Here is a 20002-nt window from a genome sequence, read left to right as displayed (position 1 = left end):
ATTGGAATACAAGGGGAAAGTGATATGAAAAATTATTTGATGGCCCTCGGGAGAGTGTTGTATAAACTGAAGAAGTATATAGTCTTAAATAAATCTCTAAGTCTTGATTCCCCAGCACATCCTTTCCAAGCTGGAGACTGGGTGTATGTCAAGTCCTGGACCTCTGAACCACTACAAGAGAAGTGGAAGAGACCATTTCAGGTTTTGTTAACCACACATACAGCAGCCAAACTGCAAGGAAAAGGACCATGGGTTCATTATTCCCAGATCAAGAAGATGCCGAAGCCATGGACTTCCGAAGAGACAGCCCCTTTAAGACTCATGTTAAGGCGATGGTAGTAATTGTAATGTATATGCTAAGCATAGATTCATAGAATGCTTTGGGTTGGAAGGGACCTTTAGAGGCCATCTAGCCCAACCCCCCTGCAGGGAGCAGGGACAGCTTTAACCAGATCAGGTTGCTCAGAGCCCCATCCAGCCTGACCTTGAATGTTTCCAGGGATGGGGCCTCCACTACCTCTCTGGGCAACCTGTTCCAGTGCTTGACCACCCTCATTGTAAAAAATTTCTTTCTTATATCTAGTCTAAATCTATTCTTCTTCAGTTTAAATCCATTATTCCTTGTTCTGTCACAACAGGCCTTGCTAAAAAGATTCTCCCCATCCTTCCTGTAGGCCCCCTTTAAGTACTGGAAGGCCGCAGTGAGGTCTCCTTGCAGCCTTCTCTTCTGCAGGCCGAACAACCCCAACTCTCTCAGCCTGTCCTCATAGGAGAGGTGCTCCAGCCCTCTGATTTTTGTGGCCCTCTTCTGGACCCGCTCCAACAGGTCCATGTCCTTCTTGTGCTGAGGATTTCATGATTTCAGGAAGTGTAGAGCCAGAATTAGAAACTTTGTGGGAGGAAAATGTTCATGTACAGTTAGTAGTGAAAGTTGCCTCTGCGATTAATGCAAGTGATTGCTGGATTTGTTCCAGGTTTCCAGGACATAGTGCTATGGCACATGCTACAACAATAGGTCTTCTAATCCCTTTTAATACTACTTGGGACAAACTATGGGATGAACCAGACACTCATTTTAAGAATTATGGCATAGACCCCCAAGTCTGGGAGATTGAGACCCCTAAATTACAAGAGAAGTTTAGATGTATTACAGATAGTAACTTGATTACCCCTGAAAACTCCTCGGTAGGAAATTACTCACGATGCGATTTGTATATGCAATTACAGTTTAGGAAGGGACAAGAATAATACCAAGGAAAATACTGGGAAGTACCCAAAGGAGCAGGATGGTACTGGTTATGTGGAAATAAGGCTTGTAAAGCCTTGCCTCCTTGGTGGTCAGGTTCTTGTGCATTAGGAGCAATACTTCCCAGAATTAAGGTGATGACTGAACGTAGAGGGATAGGGTGGCCAAGAACACCTATGGGACGGAGCAGAAGAGAGATACCCAGTAATTACTGGTCCAATCCATTATTAATCCGTCCCACAGCCTCCCATTCATTTGCCAGATGGTTTATTCCATGGTTCGGTGTCAGTGAACTGGAAAAGCCATAGTAAATGTATCAGCAGTTATGGAAAAGATCAGAAATTCTACTTCAGATGCAATAGAAGCTTTACAAAGAGAAGTTACAGGATTATCAAGAATAAGTATCCAAAATAAAATGGTCTTAGACATGATATTAGCTTCCCAGGGCGGAGTACGTGCAGTTGTCAACTCTAGTTGTTGCACACATATTGATGAAACTGGACGAATAAATGTAGACTTGGGAATTATGAAACAGCAAATTAAAATAGTTGAACAAATATGGAAGGATGATACATCCTTAGGGTTTGAAGAAATCTGGCATAAGTTAACCTCATGGTTGCCTGATTAGTCCTGGCTAAAGAAGTTATTTTTACTAATAATTTTTATTACTGTTGTAGGTATAATTGTTTGTACAATAATACCATGTTGTAACTGTTGTTCCAACCTTTGTTGGAAATACAGAAAATTGATATGATGAGGATTGAAGCTTGCTGTCAATCCTCAGAAGAAAAGGAGGTATTGATACCAAGCTTGAGAAAAGCAAATGTTTCCCCTCCTGTGAAACAATATAGCCAAACTTGGGATGTTTCATATACTTTATGGGTAGATGGCCTTAGAGCTTGCTGTAAGATTAGACAAAAGGGAATTCATGGGACATTGTATCCTAGAGTAGAATAGATAAGGAGGATGTACTAGAATAAGCTAGGTTTGTATCAATAGAATTGTATAACCAAGCCAAAAATGAGCTGAGCATGCCCAAAAACCTGAGTTCAACCAGTGAACACAGTGAGGAAGACTACCGATGACCACCAGAGGACTGTGAAAGACCACCAATGAACATAAGTATTGCCCTGCATGAAGGACATTTATGTATGTTAATGAGTTCCAAGAAATAACATGAATATGGTAATAATTTCTTGGAAATGTGATGAATATGTATATCTTAAATTGTATATAATCTTTGTAGTGAAGTAATCTGGTGTGCACGTTAGGTGGAAGTATCCCCCGTGCACTCAGTTCCATAATAAAAGATGCCTGCTTTCTAAAACTCAAAAGATGAGTCTTAGAGAGCTTTTGCAACTGGCTTTTACAGTAACAATACCAACTGAAGTGCTCTTAAAACAAAGGGGGAAGATGGAAAGAGCATTGTCACTGAGCGCTGCCCAGCTGTGGCTGTAGTGTTAAATTCAACACTGGTCTTCTGGACAGAGGAGCATGTTGATTTTGTGTTCCTTAGCTCACCAGCCATTGCTGGAGAACGCGTTGCTTGTGTTTTAGCCACTTCACCACCGCCATCTCTCCTCTCATCTCCACCACTCTGTCTTTGCATCATTCTTGTGTTCTTCTTCCTCAGTGTTCCCCCTCCCCAGGTGCCATCACTGAATCTGTAATTCAAAGGTTTGGGTAAGGATGACAGGAACAATACAGAGAGCAGCATAAAGCCTGTGGAGGCACCTTACAAAAGCGAGCTCTAAAGAGCAAGACTGGGTTTTCAAGAAGGTCAAGTTGCCCATCATTCATTCCTGCCCTGTGCCTCAGTGTCTGGGGGTGGGGGTAAAAACCCCTTCCCACCATACCCATTTGTGCCTCTGTCCCTGTAGCTGCTTGCCCTGCCACGCTGCCCTCCCACTGCCTGGAGAGCCTAGCGTTCCCTAGTCAGTCACTGCTTTGAGTACCTGTGTGTAGCCTGCTGCTTCCACACACCAGCTCCTGTCTTGATGACTCTGAAGAGTATATCTGTAATGAAAGGAATGCAGAATCCCTTTCCTGTAGCTGGTCGATATCGCATGGGTAAGTGGCTCTATATACCCATCTGTGATAGAAAAGGGTCTCAGAGCTGTGGTATGCCCCGTTCATTTAAATTAAATATTCTTGGAGTAAGAGCAGTGTTTGGAGTGGAAAAGAACCTAAAAGATCACCTTTAAGAGGTACATCTTCCTGCATTAATGGCAGTGAATGTCCTTCCTACCCCTACCTCATTTCCTTCCTTGGGGGAGGAAATACCCCAGCGGAAACACAAAGAAGTGGAGGAAGAAGCTTGGTATTGCTGGGGTGGTGCAGGCCCCAGCTGCTGTGCCGGGGGAACTGGGACATGACATCTGAAAGTTTCTCAGGATCCCAGCTGACATGAAGGTGTAGAAGGGGAATGATTCAGAGTCCAAGGCGTGAAGAGCATGTCTCAGCCAGAGCCTAGGCCACATGTGGAAAGTTACTGGAGTAGTTCCTGCCCCTTTCCTCCTTTGTCACCTATGGTTTTCCTAGTCATAGGAGAGGCTTTTCCTTCACCTAGCCTTTTCCCAGTCACCAGGAGGAGGTCCTGAAAGACAGGGTGTGGCTAGCAGACCTTCCTCCTTATGCTGCAGCAAGGAAAAAGAGAATCAGGAAAGGGGCAGTGGCACTGTGCTTTGGCAGTCTTTCATCAGCTGAGCCCTGATTTGGATCCTAATTCTATTCCACACCCTTAAGAGAGAGAGCAGATTTAATGACGATCCAAGTAAGCATGCAGCTTTTTGAGCAGTTGGACAGATCAACTGTTAAATACAAAACAAATCTCACTTGTAACAGAGGACTTCATTATAACAACAGAAGTATGCATTCATCATATTCAGATATCTTCAAAATTTCCCAAAAGTAGGCAATAAATGCAACAGTTCAGCAATAAAAATTGACAAACTTATAAGCACCCAGAAGAGAAATTTTAAAGACAAATTTTGGCAACTTTAAATACAGCTGTCATAATATCAACCATGTTACTGAAGTACAGAGTAATACATAACTGCAGAATATGTACAGTTCTGACTATAATTGTAATTCAAACAACTTCCTATTGTATAGAGCTATATCTTTAATAGAAAATGTTTCAGAAACACTTCTTAGTTATTGTGAAAGTTTGGAAGACTGAAGAGACCAATCACTCCATATCAAAAACAACCAGTTAAATGACCAAGTGTAGAATATGTTGAACAAGTGGTATCTTTATGTGTAAGAAAACTGTCTTGGGACACTCTAGACTAAATACAAGTGCTTGAAAAGCAAGAAGCGTCTCCCTTTTCTAGATCTGGAAAGTTAAAACAGAAAAAAACACCCTTGAATTTATCATTTATGGGCTGACTACAACTAAGAAAACTTAGGCTGTTTTCTCTATTTTTTTTTTTTTTTTCATTTTGCTTGAGAGGAGATGGGGCAGGAAGTTCAGATCTGAATAATAAGAAGGAACTCATTCATTAAGGGGCTGGGTTTTTTGTGATAATCATGTGAAGTTGCTTAGACAGACCTGAAATATTAGAAAATATTAGATAAAATCCTGGAGAGATGGATTAGCAGTCAAATCTGCATGATGAAGGTAATGAATCATTTGATTCCCTCCTGTCAGGTGTGTGTGTGTGTGTACTTCTGCATCAAATTTGAGGCTACTGGAGACAAACCAACTAACAACAAAGAACAAAGGAAGAAAGAATAATTTAGAACAATGGCATTTTCCACAGTACCAGCTAAATAAATGATTGAACAGGCACCTGCATATGCTTGCAACTTTCAAAAGCTGAGATACGGATGAAAAACAACCACCTTCCTTAAATAGCATTTTGAGAAAGTATTCAACAGATAGAGGATTTGTAAGCAAACTACACTGGGCTGCAGTTCCATCACTTCATGCAGAGGATGGTTGGTATTTTAATAAAGGAGTGGAATCTGGGAAGCCAAAGCTTGGCTGGGGTTGCAACTGAAAGAGAACGTGAAGGGCAACAAAAACGGCCTCTACAGGCACATCAGCAGCAAAAGGAAGACAAGGGAAAATGTGGGCCTGCCGCAGAATTGGGTGATTGACCTGGTGATAAAGGTTAAGGAAAAGGTTGAGATACTCAATGCCTCCTTCACCTTGGCCTTTATTGGGAAAAACCCACATCTCCCAAGCTTCCATGGCTAGGAGCAGAGTTTGGGGGGAGAGGGAGACTACCCACAGTAGATCAAGTTGAAGTTGACTGAATCAAAGTGGGCATATACAAGTCTGCTGGACCAGCTGGCGTGCATTTGAGCATTGAGGGAGTGTTGTTATGTGCTCACTCCCTATGACACTTGAAAGGCTGTGGTGTTTAGGACAAGACTGCCGATGACTGAAAAAAGTTATGCCTTTAAGTTCAGTTATGTCTGACCCAACCTCACTGACTTCTGGCTTAGTGAGCAAGGACAAAGCAAAGGATGCCATTTAAGCTTGACTTTATTAGGGCTTTTGATAGGGTTTCCCTCAGTAACCTTATAACCGGGGAGATGTGGATGGAGTAGGTGGACTATGTGTGTGAAAAACCGGCTGTATCACCAGGCTTGAAGGGTAGCACCTCATTGTTTTGAAGTCTGATGTCTGGTTAGGAGGGATCAGGGATCGATACTGGAGCAAGTCCTGTCTGATACGTTCACCAGTAACTCAGGGGGTAGGACAGAATGCACCCTCAGCAAGTTTTCAGCTGATCTCCATAAATGATCTCCCAGTTGACATACTGGAGGGCACAGCTGCCATTAAGAGTGGCCTTGGCAAGCTGCAGGAATGGGCCAGCAAGAATGTTGTGATGGTCAACGGAGACAAGTGCAAACTCCTGCATGTGGGATAGACTGTTCTCATACAGCACTACAGGCTGACAGTCAACTGCCTTGGGAGTAGCCCAGCACAAAAGGGCCTGGCCATCCTGGTGAGCAAAAGGAGGTCAGAATGGGAGTTCAACACCTACAGAGGTGCGTTATCAATATGCCCAGCAGGTATGTGCTCTCTGTGCAGCACCAGTGAGGTCACATTGGATATCCACTGTCCAATTTTAGGTCCTCCAGCAACAGCCTAGAGCAAATTGAGCGGAGGCTGCTAAGGTGGTAAGGGCTGGAGCACATGATGTACAAGGAGAAGCTGAGGAAGTGGGTTTGGCTACAGCAGGATCTGATTACAGTGTTCACCTTCCCAGGGGGAATTATAGAGAAGACACAGCACAAGGCTTCTCTCTGAGATGTGCACCAACAGGAAAAGAGATAAAAGTGAGAAGTTGCACCCAGAGAAATTCCAACTGTGTATAAGAAAACAAAAGTTCAAAGTGAGAGTGATCAAGTACTGGAACATGTTCCTGGAGTGGCTATGGGCTTTCCATCCATGGGGATACAACTAGACTGGACAAGGCTTTGAGCAACCTAATTTAGCTTTGAAGACAGCCCTGTTTAGAGCAGGAGGTTGAACCAGTGACCTGCAAAGAATCTTGCCTAACTTTAATTTTGCTCTGATTATAAATACACTTCCTAGAAGAATCCCTGTGGTATTGGGGGAAAAATATGGGTGACTGTCCTGTTTTTGGATGGGATAGAGTTAATTTTCTTCCTAGTAGCTGGCATAGTGCTGTGTTTTGGATTTAGTATGAGAATAACACTGATAACACACTAATGTTTTAGTTGTTGCTGAGCACTGCTTATGCTAGTCAAGGACTTTTCAGCTTCCCATGCTCTGCCAGGTGCACAAGAAACTGGGAGGGGGCACAGCCAGAATAGTTGATCCAAACTGACCAAAGGGCTATTCCATACCATGTGACATCATGCTCAGTATATAAACTGGGGGGAATTGGCTGAGGGGCAGCGATCGCTGCTCGGGAACTGTCTGGGTATTGGTCGGCAGGTGGTGAGCAATTGCATTGTGCATCACTTGTTTTGTATATTATTACTACTGTTATTATTATATTGTTATTATTACTACTACTATTTTACTTTATTTTGTTTCAATTATTAAACTGTTCTTATCTCAACCCAGGAGTGTTTCTCACTCTTACTCTGCTGATTCTCTCCCCCATCCCACTGGGGCAGGGGGAGTGAGTGAGCGGCTGTGTGGTGCTTAGTTGCTGGCTGGGGTTAAACCACGACAGTGACTCATTGTCATGTCTCAGGGGTTACTGATACTATGTCCCAAAGCTTCAGCAGGGACATCATGTTGCCTTGTAGATGAGCTCATGTGGCAAGGATAAGGACATTAGTGCTATTGTTGTAACCTAATTAAATATTAGGTAGTCACACTGTGTCTTCTGTCCACCAAAGTCATGTATATACACTGATATTGACCTCTGCACTCTCCTGGGCAATCCCAGCATGGCATGGTAACAAAAATAAATGTCAGAAAGCGCTGAGGATTCCATGTAGTATGGAATATCCTGTTTGATCTTAAAGGTCTTTTCCAACCTAAACAATTCTATGATTCTATGAAATACAAGATGTGTCATATTATTATATGGTCAATACAGTTTCTCATAGGAAGAGCATACATGGCATTTCTGTTGTATTTCTGTTGCTATAGGTGTCTTTCTGGATGTGCAGGATGCCATGTATTTAGAGAAGTTAGTTTTATCTATATGGGCAGCTAAAGCATGCATGTGCAAGAGGGCTGATGCCAGACTTGTACTTACTGTGCAACTTCTCTGAGCATGTACAGCAAGACAATATTGCATATGCTGTGAATCTGACATGTCAGACTTGCTTTGCATGCATGATTTAGCTGTCTGGGACTATCCTAGATATCAGCCTGCAAAATCTGGCTGTGTATACCAGTCATTTTGAGATATATTAGAAAGTTATGTATAGCCAGGATTTGGAAAGATGGTAAGCCACCATGTATGTGCTTCAAAGAGATGTTTCCACACTTGTAACTGACAGAATAACAGTGTGCTTGGACTCTTTTTTTCCTCCACATCTTAATAGGCATAAACGCTCACTCTAACACTTACTAAATCCCCTTCTGACCGTTGTGTGCAGCAGGAGCTGGCAGGTATTCCACAGAAAAGCCTAGCACTGATTTTGTCCCATGGGGCTTTCCAAGCCCGTTGTCTAGAGTGTCTCCTGTAGTCTGTGTTCCTTAATATTAGTGTGTTGATTTCAGGTCCAGGACTTGGATTATCAGTGGGATTGTGCAAGATTAGATTTATCCTTCTATTGTTGCAGTTATTTTAGTTTTCCTACTGGAGGACCGCTCCCCTGCCTTTTATTTCTTGTTGGCTCTCAAGCCAATTGTTATTTCAGGCTGGTTAATTGTGTCTGCCAACTCCCACATAGCTCCTAGAGCCTAACCCTGAGTGGGGTAACACACCACTTTCTATTGCCTAGCCTCTCCCAGAATGACATGTACACTAGTCTTTTCTTTCTGCTTTTCCTGTTTTCTCTAGAAGGTTATATTGCAATGAGGTCTTACAGCTGGAGCTAAAAATTCAAGACCAGGCATGTAGACTGTAGTATCTCATATCCACTCTGGAATGGGCAGAGAGGGGAAATTCTTACGTAATCACCAGCAGATTATATCTTAACATTAAACTTGTGAATAACTCCCTGGAGCCCTGGGATTACTTAGCAATTTTTTTTTTTCCCTTCTTAATGAGGAATATATGGTTTTCCCAAGTCCATATTTGAAAAAGCAAGTGAACTGCCAGACCCTCCTTACTTGCTTTGGACAAGAGATCAAAGGTTAGTGTCACAAGAATGTCATTGCACTACTAAAGTGCCCCTTATTTTAAGGGAAATCAGTAGTTTTTGTTTAAAATCCAACTTTCTGCACAAGCTTATCCATCCTTGTTGGTGCATAGTATTTACATCAGAAATAGAGAGTCACAAAATTAGAGAAAAGATGTGGCTCCATACATTTACAGAGTAAAAAATCTTCACTACTTCATCTCATTTGTCACTGTTTTCCAGTACATCAGCTCTGGCACCACTTCTCATACTTAAGACCTCGTAAAGTTTCAAATAGCTATGGTAATAAAAAACACAAGACAACACCAGTAGCCTAGCACAAAAATACTTTTGCATGCTTGAAAAAGAGTGTTGTTCCAGCACTGTACTGGCCTGGGATGCAGGAGCAGGGGAAGAGAGTCATGGAACAACTGTATTGTGCAGTAGTGAAGACTGATCACTCAAGCTCTCAGGACACTCGTGCAAGACTTAAGTTACATTGTGATTTCCAGAAGAGTTAATTCAGATCCTTTTCCAAAGGCTCTAGTATCTTATAGTCTAATTTTTTTGTCTTTGACTAATACATTTGGGTCTTTGGTACTAAACCAATCTGATTTCTCAAATAGAAAACAATGTTTTTTGAAGAGGGTAAAATCTGTGGAATATAGGCAGAGATAGTTTTTATTGACACCTGTTTGGGGTGACACTTATACCTTATTTGAATCTTTGCCTCAAAATTATATAGTCATTTCAAATACATGCAGATTAAACCTTCATGCTTTTGTGGCTTCTCTCTTAAAGAAGAGTGCCAACACCATTTCTGCAGCATGGCATGGTAGGTAGGTTTTACTGACATTCATTTGGATGCATTACTCATTACCAGTTTGACTAAGGGCATCCTATATATTGTCATTCCTATTTTTATCCATCAGCACATGATGATACAATATACTCAATTACGTCTGTAGAATTTTCAAATTAGTTCCTGGTTTTCTATAAATACTAACACCTTCTTTGTATCTCCTACTTAACAGCACTTCTTCAGAATGCCACATCCGAGAGAGGAGCGAGTCCTGCTGGATACACTCGGAACTGGGAGGCACAGTGGGAAGTAGTTCCAGCTGGAAGGAGGAAAGAGAAGTTTTTTTAAAGTTAGGATCAAAGGCTTGGTCTTTTAAATATTTCAGTGCACATGTAGACATACTTCTGTGGGTAGTACTGTTTGCTGTGTTTGCACAGTTGGAACCTGGTATTATGAATTATAACAAATCTGTCACCTTGAAGTAGCTAACTATAGCTCACACGGTGGCTACTCAAAACCTCACAGCGCATTCTGAAATGAGCTCAGGCTTTCTCTTCTAAAAACAAAGGCTTCTGTCCTGAAGCTAAAAGAATCCCCCTGTGTTGTTAGAAGTCCAGTGCCAAAGTCATGTAGTGCCAAAGACACAGCTGAACAGGACGAATTCCATTTTGCCAGGAGCATCAACACAAATGCAAAGTAGGTAGCTTGAAATAGCTGCTTTGCTGTCACCGTTAACAATGGTATTAGCAGGAAAACCTTGATAGAACTTTGTTTTTAAAAAACATAGTTCATGATATTCATCTAGCCTGACTTTATACCTCTGTAAGTTAAGCACCAAGATATTTTTCTAGTCTTCCTCTGGAGAGATGAAGGCACCTACAAAGGTGATTCATTCCGGATACTTGTCTTAGGATGGGATGAATCACTTTCTGGTGTCTTTCTCCATTGACTTTAGGGGGAGCCCAGCCCAACTACATTAGACTACATCACTAACTTCTAGGTGAATACAGTTAAAAGAGGTAAATTCTGGCCTAAATTCTACCACTTTAATTGTAGATTTGAAAATGCATACAGTGTCATCATGGGTGAAAGATGCCAATAGGCCATTGACAGTCACAGTAAGTTATGACAGTTGAATGCCCACTGCCATATTACAGGGAGGCCAACCTGTGGCTCATGAATTGCATGCAGCTTACAAGCCAAGTTGGAGCCACACTGTCACATCACTTCTTGGCCATCTGTTATCATCTGTCTTCAAGTTCATAATGGTTTCTAATACTTATCTATGGAAGATTACTGGCCAGGAAGGGATGCTGAGGCCACTATTGACAGATCACCTGAAGAAGCAGCAGGTGTCTAAGGAGATCCTCAGGTAAGATCCTAGGATGACCTTTAGGGATCTCTGAGGATCTAGACTACTACCTCTTACCTAGAAGCTGCTCCCAGAGCTTGCCATCCTCTTGGTTCTTCAGGTTATGTGTCTTGTGGCTCTTGGGCCAAGCTAGAGTCTAATAAATGCAGTTCATTACATAGTAAAGGGTGGTCACTGCTGCTGAATTAGTTTTGTTGCTTTAAAAATATGCAAATTATTGAACTTCTTACAGAAATATTGTGATACTTGCACAGGAGCAAAAAACAACATGAAAACTTAATAACCTTTACTGATTAAATGCAGTAAGCATTCTGAGTATACAAAACTGCCGGCAGTTTATCATTATTTCCACAATCTCTTTTCCTTGCTAGAAACAAGAAAAATTATAGGTATCAGCTATCCCATCTTGGAAATAAAACTTTCTCATCAAAACTCTAAAATATGCCCTTTTGTTCCTTAAACCCATTAATTTTTCATATTAATTTTTAAATTTTATAAGATCACTTACCCCATAACAGATATTTGCAATGCCTCCTTTGGCAATGTTTTGGTAACATTATTTCAACATTGAGAGGAGACTTAGAACCATCTACTTTATTGTTAAAAAAGCTTGACCATGCAGGTACCTTAAAATGTCTGGTATCAACATATTATCACTTCACTGAAGTCCTGTGAGATATTTGATGTGAAAACATTGTTAATCTGTCTTCTGCACAGAGCTATTACAGTACTACTTACCTTTATAATTGATTAAATATTAGATTTTTTGATCAATATTATTTTAAAATATTAATAATATTAACAAAATAAATGCCCACTATTATGTTGAAAATAAGACTATGCCACTTTACATATGTTCTAAAGTTTGTCATAAGAATGACAATTTTAGCTATGCCTTTCAACGTCTTTAATGGGTTTTATCATTTTACCTACATAAAATGTATACCTATAAACATTAATTTAAATTGTAAATAATTTCATGTATGTAACAAACCCTATGGATATTTGGTCTAAATTTTTTCAGCTACAGATACTCTGAATACATTAAATTGAGGCAGATTCAGATTGTCAACAGAACTGCTTCCATGACTTTGCTTTTGAAACAAGTCTTTTTGAATAATATTGCATAGTCATTGCACTATCATGCAATTTGCAAGCATAATTAAAATATTTAATTTTTTAATGAAGCCCTCTAGCAGGCTCAACCTGCTGAATTTTATGTTGGGCCTTTGTAATCTGTAGGGAACAGCGCTACTGCATGTTTCAAAAGGGAGCATTTTCAGGGGCAAGGCAATATAAAGCCTCTGAGATGGGGAGAAGTTTTGCTGCTTGGATAAATGTAATCAAAATAAGATGTAGAAATCATGTCTTCAGTGGTATTCAGCCTCTGCTGATTTATGCTTTTCTTGATCAGTGGACATATATTAGTCTTCTAATTTCTAAAGATGTTTTCATCAAAGGTTGTCAAGTTCAACCATCATTTTTATTTGTCATTACATTAGATTTCTGTTTCTACAGATCAGGCTACAAGTTTTCCTTTCTTCTTTTTTTAGAGTTTTCCATAAGCAGGAAAGAATATTGTATTGTTCTGAGTGACACTGACGTGCAAATAAATAACACTGAAACTTGGAAGAGTGTTAATTAGAAATTATTATAACCTGACTGACCTGACTTGGCATTATGGTATCTTGCCAAACTAGCTTGTTATTCTTACACGTGTCTGATTTGTGTTTGTGGCAGGAAGCTAATGATTTCATGGAATTGTTTGGCTTAATCCTTCTTTCTTTCCATTGCAGAAGTTTTATGTGAGGAAGAAGTAGTAAAATCAGAATGAGGTTCACTGGGTATGACTTGTAGTGATTACCCCAAATAATATTTGGTATAGATTTCTATTTTAGTATGTTGATAGATGATATATTGGACCTGTTATTGGTTTACTTAAATTAGATTTACATTGGTTTAAGACTGGCTTACACTTGTGTAATTCTACTGGCTTTAGCGCCATTTTTTTGTAATTCTTATTGGTGTGAGGTCACAGTAGGGTCCATTGAAACAAATTAGCATTTATTGAATGGCATAATTAATCAAAAACAACATAAGACCCAGTTTCCTGTAACTTATGATCACGTTGCCATCCTTGTAGGTCTGCAGAAGAAGAGCATTTCAGGCAGCCGTGAACAAGAAGGACCGCTGTGTCTAGCTGGACCGGAATCTCATGTAAAGAAGTCCCTCTGTTAAAAGAGAAGCAGATCTTATCTTTACATTCGTATGTCCTACATAGACATCAGAAGGCTATTTCTTAAAGTCTTTGAAGTGAGATGGGTCTACCACTTGGCCTGTTGCTCATTCCAGTTCCCGGAGGGACACTGGGGCTGTGGAAGCTGCAGGTCTCCTGCCTTAGCCTGCCTTCCCAGCTGCTTGCCACACTAATTAACCAGGGTGGAGCACCCCGATGACACACCTATACAGCATCTTGTTTTGGAGTTAGTTTGGTAGGAGTGCTGTGCTGAGCTGTGCAGTCATATCCTACATTTAACTATAGGTTTATATGAATAATAAGTCAGGTAGCTAAACCAAAGTCATTCAGAATATGTAGCACAGGCTATGCAAATACCAAACAAACACTGTGGGACCCCACTCTGTGGCCAGTACTGTATTCAGTAATTGTCAGTGTGGTTCGACATGTGGGGTTGTAAGCAGCACAGGAGCATTCTCAATATGATGTATCATGCTGTCCTTTTTGCATCTCCTGTTTTTCATAATTTTTTGTAATATTTCAGGAAGAATTCCTGGAGGTTATTTTTTCTGTTTCCTTAGGAAGGTATGTGGTAGTAGCCACAATCCAACATTACATTACATTGCATTACTCACTTATAAACACAGTATTTTTAACATCCGTGTACCAGTAATCCCTATAGGCCCAGGCAAGGTGAACCCTATTTTTGTAGATATTTAGTACAAGCATAAAATGAATGTCTGTCCATGCCCCAGTGAGTTTACACTTTAGAAAGAAGAGACAAAATGGGAAGGTAACATGAACAGAAACATTTGAATAGGGGGGATTCCACTGTTGTTTTTTTCTTAATGTTGGCATCAGTCTTTCAGGCTATTGGAAAGGAAGTTATTACTGAGAAGCGTGGGAAGGGAAAAGGGAAGACAAATAGTGGCACAGTAGTGCGAAGGGTAAGGGCAGAAAGAATAAATTTGAATCAGAGAAGCTTTTGGTAACTGACTTCATAGAAATAATACAATAGCAAGGGAAGGAAAAAGTCCATGGTCAAATCACATGAAGACTCAGCCCAAAATTTCCAAATAGGTTGCTGATGCTTGCTGGCAGCTTTTAACTTCAGCTGGAAGAAAAGAGCCTCTTTTCTCCACAAACCAGAATTAATCTGTAACACTTTTCTCCTCCAACTCAAGTGACTTGTGTTAAGGGGGCAGCTTTCAGACAAGGACCCTGGATGAAGTCCTGTTTGGGTACAGTGGAAGATTTCCAGCTGTATTTTAAAGCACCATTCCCCTCTTGTGTCTGAACTGTTAATTTGCAGTAGGGTCACTCCCAACTTACACTACTGCTAGGACATTAATGGTCTAAATAACTGCACCTGCTATGTTAATGAAAGTGTGCATAATAGCTTCAGTAATTTAGAAAATTAGGTATTGTGTTGGGGCGGGGAGGAGGAGGAGGGAAGGGTATAAGGGGTGAGAACTTGGTCAAAAGAAATACAGATTTCAGATTGCTTGCTGTATTATTGCCACAGTGTTATCAGTGCTGCTAGTACAAAGCTTTCAGTATTTTACTGTCTGTATTCAGCTTTGCAGTTGAATGTGTTGAAGAGTGGGAGGGCTTTCTGAGTAAGGAGAGAGGGAATTGGAATAATGTTAATTAAAAAAAAATTCTTCCTGTTTTTTTGCTGGCAGTGTTCTAAGATTGTTGGGATTGGTTTAAGACTGATCTGTAGCAGAACATAAGCCATTAGACATCCTTGAATCATAAAATCACAGGAAAACAGGACTGGAAGGGACTTTGAACAATTCATTCCTTGCTCCATTCTGCAAACATGTATACCAACATGATTCCTGATAAATGTTTGTCTAACCTGTTTTTGAAATCCTTCACAGCCTCCTCAAGCAATCTATTTAAGTCCTTAACTATGCCTACTGTTAAAAAGCCATTTCTAATGTCTAATCTAAACCTCCCACCTGCAGTTTACACCCATTACTTCTTATCGTGCCATGCTGGGCATGAAGAACAGCTTAACTCTCTTCCTCTCTGCATCCATCTTTTATGTATTAGGTAATGCTTACATTCTTCTGAGTGTGCCTTTTTGTGTACATCTGGACTTGGATGAAAATAGGTTAAAGGAAAAAATAAGAAAAAAATACAATTCTGGCTGAGACAGTCATTTCAGCCAATCAGGCAGCAAGTGTCTGAGATGGAGGAGTTGGAAAATGCTAGGCAGGGCAGGGCGATTTGCTTAAGGCAATCTGGGGCCCTAAACATAGCGCATAAGAGAGAGGCTGATGCCTGCCATGTGTTGTGCATCTCTTATGACAGTGCCTGTTTGGCATTTCTGTCTCACCTGCCCATGTCTCAGCCTGTATCTCTCACCCATCACCTGAACTGTGGCCAGGAACTGTAGGTGCTTCTGTTGAGCCTGATTTTCAGGGATTAAGCTGGTTCCCTCCTTCCATTTTTAGTTCTCTCCATTTCTGAAGTCAGAGATGGGTAAGAAAAAGTAGGGAATGAGAAAACTTGAAATGTGGCGGCAGCTACAAGTTGCTCAGCTGGTGGGGACAGAGTTAGAATTAGGCCCACGCTCCTTCATCCAGCTGTCAAATGTTGACCTCAAATATATGCCAGGAAATACCTTCCTCCTTCCTTCTTCACATCTTACAGGTCCTGGCAAAGATCCCCAGAACTCTGTTGTCCAGGATGATCCCAAACACGAGGCCCTGACTGATCTCAGCACCTGCTCCAGACCAGTATCCCTTAGCACATGCACTGCAGAGGTTTCCCAAGCATCCTGCAGATATCGTGGTGGCCCCAGGCACTTCGAAGCACCAGCCTGCTTGTCCTGACACACTTGGCTATCCAGTGAGTCCTCTCCCAGGTGTCCACAGCCGTGCCAGCCCTTCCTGATACTATTCATGCAGAGTGTCTGGAGTCTAAACTGAAGCTTTATGGTTACATGGTTTAAATTATGTAGTATGGTAGCCTGTATAATTGCAGACAATTTACTTGGTGCTGCCTATGCTTTGGGTGGGTGGAGCAGCTCTCCAGTACTCCAGGTGTAAGTTATACACATGGGTGGCTGAAACCAGCCTACCAGATACACTCCTCATCTCGTAGGCCCCTTTGTGGAGTTAACACTGGCTTGTCCCTTTGGAGCTGACAACTGAGCAAAGGTAGGAAGCAGTTCACATGATTTAAAGCTGTTCCCTGCAAACTTGAATAGGCACCAATTATACTGGTGTCACATTTTCTTTTCTGTGATGAAGGCCACAAACTTACTTTTAAATTAAAAAACGTGAAAACTCACATTCTTCTGCTAGTTGCCTGAGTCTGAGACTGGAAGTATAAGGCAGTAGTGTTATGTGTGCTAACAAAATGTTTAGACTTTCTTCAAGTGAATGGGTTTCTTAAAAAATGGAGAGGAAAAAAAAGATTCTCTTGGCACATCATTTTTGAAAGAGAAAGCCTATGGAAATTATTCCTCAAGTCCATGAAGTCTAGAATTGCCTCATTCCACTCTAGCAGTGAAAATACTTCACAAATGTGCAGTATGACAGAATCTTACCTGTAGACCAAATTTGAAAGACAAATCTCCATTTTGCTATAGTTTTTAGAAGAACAGAGTTTATATTACCTCTGGCTGATTTTTATTTTTATTGAGGAAACTATTTCCTCAAATTGGAATGGGGTTAGGGTATAGGAATTGGTATGATCTCTGATAATATGAATCTGTTTTGAAATGAACCTGGAAAAGTCCTCCCAGTGTGGAGTTTAGTGTTGATAACTGTGACACCCAGTGGTCATTTAAAAGAACCATAAAAATGTAGTAGAGAATGACTGCAGTGAACTTACACTGAAAGGCTACACAAAATACTGAGGTTTACACAATAAATGTGTGCTTTTAAGACTAGTACTCTTTTCCTCAGTAATGTGTACAGATAGTAAAAATGAGCTATTTTAGGAGTTGTAAGACTTTCATCCATTTAGTTTATGTTTTACCATATTTAACAAATATATATATTTGTATTTACTTGTACAAAGCTTTTTAATATCTTGTGAGGCTGAGGTTGCAACTCTGATAAAACACACTGGATGACTGACAAAAAGTTACTTTATTGCTATGAAGTATGAAATAGCTTTTAATTCTTGTTGGCAAGAAGCTGTCTCAGAAGAAGTCTGGGAGATAAAGGGACCTTGTTTCCCCTCCTTTGTTTGCCACTGACTCATTGTGTGGCTTAGAGCAAATTGCTTGTGTGCATGGCTGATAAGTACTTTGGTCAGCACGTTCATAAAGGTGCAAGGTGTAATTAGTATTAGTCTAGGCAGCATTCACCTCCAACCATTTATGCCATAGTCAAAAATGATTAAATTATATGTTGTGTGTAATGCATCATATTTATATTCCAAAACATAATATTACTTTATGAGCTGTGTTTTATTACAGAGCACCAGATACAGATTTAGCCCCATATAGCCAGTAAATGAGAAATTAAATTCTATTGTTTATGGATCAGTGACAATAAAATATTTACTCTCAGTGGCATGTTTTAAATAAAGGAATACCATCAAAAATCATAATATCTAATTGCAGTGGACCAAGAAGCACATGCCCATTATATACATTGTTATATCTATTTTTTGGGAATGTCTCATGGAACTACCAAAGCTTTTTTTTACAGGTAGGAAGAGCTACGTGGCAAAAGGAGCAATATCAGAAGGCATCCAGTTACAAAACTGGAGATGAGGCAGAGCTGCAAAGTCAGTTATTGCCTAAGGCCCTCTTCTTGGCTGCATTAGCTGTGTCTATACTGTGTGCCTCAGGAGTGCTTTTCAGCTCCCTGAGTGCGTGCACCCTGTCTACATCCAGAATTGGGATTAATTCCCACCATTTATTCATCTCTACCCTACCTAGTTTCCATGCAGGGAAACTGCAGCCAGAAAGACAGCAATGAGACTTTCAAGACATGCACGCACACACACACACAGACAGGCTGAAATGTTGTGTTACAACATTACTTTCTGAAAACATCGATATTACATTTTTCTCACTTTTTTTATGACCATCAGTGTTTCACATTTAATAGGATCACATGAAAGGAAATACTTAATTGTTGTAACCAAAATGTTTAAATACTGAACTCAAGATAAAAATTCCTTACAACTGCACATGTTGGAGCTCAATTTGTTTATCATGAAAAAGACAGAATTTTTATATAATGTTGCTTAAATTCCTGTAACATTTAATAGTCCTGGTTTCAGACTCTGCTGTCCTGATCTTTACAAGGGCACAAAGAAAAAGTTAGTCCCTACTCTCAAGAGCTTACAGTCTAAAGATACCACAGGTAACAATAGATGGAAACAGAAGAGTGCACTCAAAGAAAATGAAATAATGCTTCACAAAATGCATTGTTGACTACGTAGACTAATAGATTCTCACCTGGTGTTCTTAACTGCAGGACAAAGAGTGGTTTTGTGTTCCAGCTTCTGATAAGAACAAAAGTATGTGATATAATGTTGTTCTAACATAAGAATATATACTGGTGCTTACTGATATAATAACATATGTATGCACTTGGTACAATTCTAGTTTAGTCTCTGGAAGGAGACTGTGGACAGATCTTTTGCTCTTTGAACTAATCCTGAAATATGGATATTTGCTACAGAAATTTGTTTTTTCTTAGTGTCCCTCCACAGTTCATTCTATATTCGAATGACTTGAATTCTGGCTCTGGGTCATAGATGCCTGGTCTTGGGGTTTTTTTTATATTACATGTAGCTCATTTCAATCCTCCCACTAGTTTTTGTTGTTGTTGTTGCTTTTTGGCCTTAAACGGTTTGATTTTAGTCCTCACAGACTGGACAAATCATGTTAGAAACCAGTTTGTCTTCTGCTTTGTTTATAGCATTTTTTGCTAGCCAGCATAAACAAAGCTTTGGGCAATTTGCCATCCTATTCTAGACAGGATGTCTAACAAGTGTAGTAAGTACAAGATCTTTTGTTTACACTGTGAACTGAGTTTGGGGTTTTTGCTGCCCAGTTCTGTATTGTTTATTCTAAAAGTGTTTTCGCATACTCTGAGGAGAAAGCTACAACTCACAATATGCAAATGTGCATTTTTAGATAAAAGAAGATCCAGATAAACACTAGCTGGAAGAAATGTGTTCCAATACTTGAATTATAGGAAAGAGTATGCTGAGAGAAGACAGATGTCTGACAAGTATGATGATACTTACCTTAGTTTCTGTGTTGGGAAGAGCATGCTTGGAAGAGCGTGAGTAGTGGTGTATTTTATCCCTTCCTGCATGCTGGGGCCTGGCATGCACTGGAAGGGAATCTCCTGGTAATTGTTATTAATTGCTATGATGTAGCACGCCAGCGGCTCATGAAGTGTCTCTGATGTATCACTGAAACCAAATGTTTCAGATACAGACATAAATATCGTAAAACACACTTTTCCCACTAAAGCTACACCCCTACTGATTAGCTGGTGCCCTGAGGTCTAGCGATAATAAGACCTTCTGACTTAAACCTCCATGCTCATCCCTCTTCACACCAGCCTTCCGTGACAAACCAGCTCTTCCAGCACTCAAGTTCATTTCAATAGTTAAAAGTTA

General features: G+C 40.4%; 1 long non-coding RNA gene across 1 annotated transcript; it reads right to left on the bottom strand.

The window, feature by feature from the left end:
• Positions 1–2566: 2566 nt before the first annotated feature.
• LOC142593268 (uncharacterized) lies at positions 2567–19770 on the bottom strand. The gene is made up of 4 exons (XR_012830943.1): positions 19622–19770; positions 11209–11280; positions 9985–10098; positions 2567–2910 (listed from the first exon to the last, which is right to left on the bottom strand). It is a non-coding gene; the product is annotated as an uncharacterized LOC142593268 (long non-coding RNA).
• Between the last annotated feature and the right edge of the window lie 232 nt (positions 19771–20002).

This window comes from Pelecanus crispus, chromosome 3, assembly GCF_030463565.1.
Source record: "Pelecanus crispus isolate bPelCri1 chromosome 3, bPelCri1.pri, whole genome shotgun sequence".
In the NCBI taxonomy this organism is placed as follows: domain Eukaryota; kingdom Metazoa; phylum Chordata; class Aves; order Pelecaniformes; family Pelecanidae; genus Pelecanus; species Pelecanus crispus.
Note: the sequence above shows the minus strand (reverse complement) of the source record. Positions and strands in the feature narration are given on the sequence as shown.